General features: G+C 40.3%; 1 pseudogene; it reads right to left on the bottom strand.

Moving 5' to 3' along the window:
* Window positions 1–537: 537 nt before the first annotated feature.
* LOC147696799 (uncharacterized) lies at window positions 538–1,909 on the bottom strand (annotated as a pseudogene).
* Window positions 1,910–3,693: the final 1,784 nt, after the last annotated feature.

Raw genomic sequence — 3,693 nt, 5'->3', positions numbered from 1 at the left:
TTCAACTTCGCTATATTGTCATGAAAAGGAATGATAATAGCTAAAATTATCCATATCAAAATTAATAGTCCTGTACATATTAAACACATTCTACACCATTTTCTAAAAATAGAACATTTCGTTTTGTGCTCATTGTTAGCCATTTTTTTTAAATGATCTGCTTTTACAATTTCTCTTAGACCTTTGTCATCTATAGGCTTTCACCTTTCCCTTACAATGTTCTCCTTATATCAGGATTTCAAGATTTGTCTTTACCTTGTACCTTTGATCAATTATCACTTTTCTCTGTGATTCAGTTCTTTACTCACTTTTCCCATATGACTTTGGGCAGTATAAGTTCTCTTGGCTACTGTTTACTTCTTCAATAGGAGGTAGAATGATATACGACCATTTAGGTGACTTGTATTTTTGGTTTGGTCTTCTCACTCTTTTTGGCCTTTGAACAACTTCTATTCTTTTTCCCCAACAACTCCTTTTGACTGGTCATTTCATTTACTTGATCTTCTGGTTTTCTTGCTTTGTTAACCAGTTTAAATCTCAGTCCATCAGTCTCTTTAGGCCAATTATCTCCTTTACAAACTCTTTTTGTCTTAGGCTTTGTGGTGTTATGTCCCACTCTCCAAGCTCTTTTTCTGGGACTCTTTCTCAATGGAGTCTCATCTGCACTGTCGTCAGTTTTACTTTCAGTCTCTTCGACAGTTTCATTTATGACAAACTTTATAATGTATTTTTCTTTTTCAAGGTCAGTTTTCTCTTTTGATAGTTCTTTCACTCTGTTAGGAACATCTCCATAGCTGGTACTTGGAATCTCATCCTTGTCATGAGTTATTTCCTCTTTTCCAGTGTCAGGATTTTGGTTCCTGCTTTCAGACTGTTCTTCAGTATTTTCTTGATGACCAGTTTTATCTCCACATTGCTCAGTGTCCTTACTGGTGTCAGTCTCTACCAAATCTCAATCTTCAGATTGATCTTCAGAATTCGGTATTTCGACAATTTCTCCTTCTCCTTCAGACGCAGAGCTAGCATCTGATACTTCCAGATGTTGACGTTCTTGTTGAGCTTCAGTATCTGGATTTCTCTTTGGTTCACCTTCAGAATCAGAATCAGTTGTGCTTTCACCTTCCTCGTTTGGATTCTCAGGTTCAGGCACACAAATGGTGTGGCTTGCATGCACCCATCTCTTCACTCCGGCACATTTAACTGTAGTGGTGCTGACCAATATGACCTGTGTCGGTCTCTGCCAGCGAGGCACCAAACAGTTTCTTCTGCGATGTACCTTTATCTGAACCCAATCTCCAGGAACTAGATCATGAGCTGGATTTTTCTCTTTCGTGTTTGATTCAGTTCCCACCTGATGGAACACAGAAGTCACCACGTCAGACAGGTTTTTGCAGTAATCCAGTATGATGTCATCATTAATAGTTAACAGTTTATCAACTGGTACAAATGCTTGCCTCATCACCCTGTCCATTAAAATCTCATGTGGACGTAATCCAGTCTTTCCGTCAGGTATGTTCCTTAAGGTCATCAAAACAAGTGGTAAGGCGCCTGCCCACTTCAGTCCTGTTGCCAAACACATTTTTGCAATTCTGTTTTTTATTGTTCCATTCACTTGTTCAACTACTCCTGAAGCCTCAAGTCTGTAAGCACAATGCAGTTTCTGACGAATGTCCAGTGCTTCACAGATCATCTGCAGTAGTTCGTTCTGAAAGTGGCTGCCTCTGTCAGTTTCAATCGTTACTGGAAATCCATACCTTGGGATGATTTCACGTAAAAGCAACTTTGCAACAGTTAGCCCATCATTCCTCCTCGTGGGGCAAGCCTCCACCCATCGAGAGCACAGACAAATGATTACTAAATCATACCTGAGCCTGTAACAAGGTGGAAGTTCTATGAAATCCAACTGCATTCGTGTGAATGGACCTCCCTCCTGTACTATGGTTCCCAGACTCACAATTGTTTTTCTGTTTGGATTAAACTGTTGACATACAAGGCATCTCTGGCACAAACTTTCAGCAGTCATCCTGAATTTAGGATTATACCACGTTTGTCTGAATAGACGAAGCATGGCATCCCTTCCAACATGCGCTTGACCATGATACATTCAGGCCATATTTGAGATCATGCTATCGGGCATTACTGGTCTTTCATCTTTGTAAACCTTAATTTCATCTTCCTCTCTTTGCTACATCCTGCTTTTAACCAGACATTTTTCTCTTCCTCATCAGCTTCTTCCTGCATTTGCCTCACTTCCTGCCAAGTTTCAACTACTGTGGTTAGCATTAAAGGACTTGAAACATGCTCTTTACTTCTGTCCCGATTTCTGGATGCAAGATTTCTGGCGCAATATTTTGCAATTGAATCTACATACCTGTTACCTCGAGTTATGCAGTCATCTCCCTTTTTATGAGCCGTGCATCAGGCAATTGAATTGCGTCAGTCAACATTCTTATGAATTCAGCATTACGTATGGGGGATCCTGCAGATGTTAAATAACCTCTTTGGGACCACAGTTGTCCGTAGTCATGGACAACCCCAAATCCATACTGACTGTCAGTCACCATGATAACCCTAATTTCCTTTCCCAGGTCACATGCTCGAATCAAAGCAATCAATTCTGCTATTTGAGCAGAACAAATTCCTTTCAGACAAGATGCTACCAATACATCTGCCACGGTGTAGACTGCGTATGCAGCACTCAGCACACCTTCATTTGTTCTCAGACACAAACCATCAACAAACATTATGTGATCTGATTCAGGCAATGGCTCATCTCTGATGTCTGGTCTTGGTTTGGTACAGTGTTCAAGAAAATCCGGGCATTTGTGATCAACCTCATTTCTCACTTCAGTTTCCATGATATTAGGCAATAGCGTAGAAGGATTGATATTTACACATCTAGAGATTGTCACATTTTCTGCTCCTAGGATTACCTTTTCATATTTGGTCATTCTATTGTTTTTGAGGTACTGGGTCTTTGTCCTAGTGAGGAGAATCTCCACAGAATGAGGTACATACACCCTCACGGGAAATCCCATCACTATTCCTTCGCTTTGTTCTAGACTCACGCTAGTAGCTGCTACTGCTTTCAGACAACCTGGCAACGCTTTTGCAACTGGGTCTAAAACAGCCGAGAAATATGCAATTGGCTTTCTCAGTTTTCCATGTCTTTGAATTAACACTGACAATGAACATCCTTCTCGTTCAGGGCAATACAGTTCAAATTCTTTTTCATAATCAGGCATCCCTAAAGCTGGTGCTTCACATAAGCTAGTTTTCAGCTGTTCAAATTCTTCCATCTCAGTCTTGGTCAATACTATAGGGTCTCTGATATCTGCTCTTGTTAATCTCTGTAATGGTTTTGCTATCAGTGAAAATCCACTAATCCATTATCTACAGTAACCTACCATTCCCAGGAACATCCTTACTTGCCTTTGGGTTTTTGGTGGTTGCAATCCTTGTATCATTTTGATTCTTTCTGCAGTGACTTGTCTGATTCCTTTAGCAATTGTATGACCTAAGTATTGCACTTCTTTCTGACAAAATTGTAATTTTGATGGAGACACTTTATGTCCCTCCTCTGCCAAATGATTCAATAATGCAACGGTATCTGTTACACATGCATCTTTTGTCCTCGATGCCACAAGAAGATCGTCAATGTATTGTACCAATGCAGACTCTCCAGGCATGCTC

The sequence above is a fragment of the Lissotriton vulgaris genome, chromosome 8 (genome assembly GCF_964263255.1).
Source record: "Lissotriton vulgaris chromosome 8, aLisVul1.2, whole genome shotgun sequence".
Classification (NCBI taxonomy): domain Eukaryota; kingdom Metazoa; phylum Chordata; class Amphibia; order Caudata; family Salamandridae; genus Lissotriton; species Lissotriton vulgaris.
Note: the sequence above shows the minus strand (reverse complement) of the source record. Positions and strands in the feature narration are given on the sequence as shown.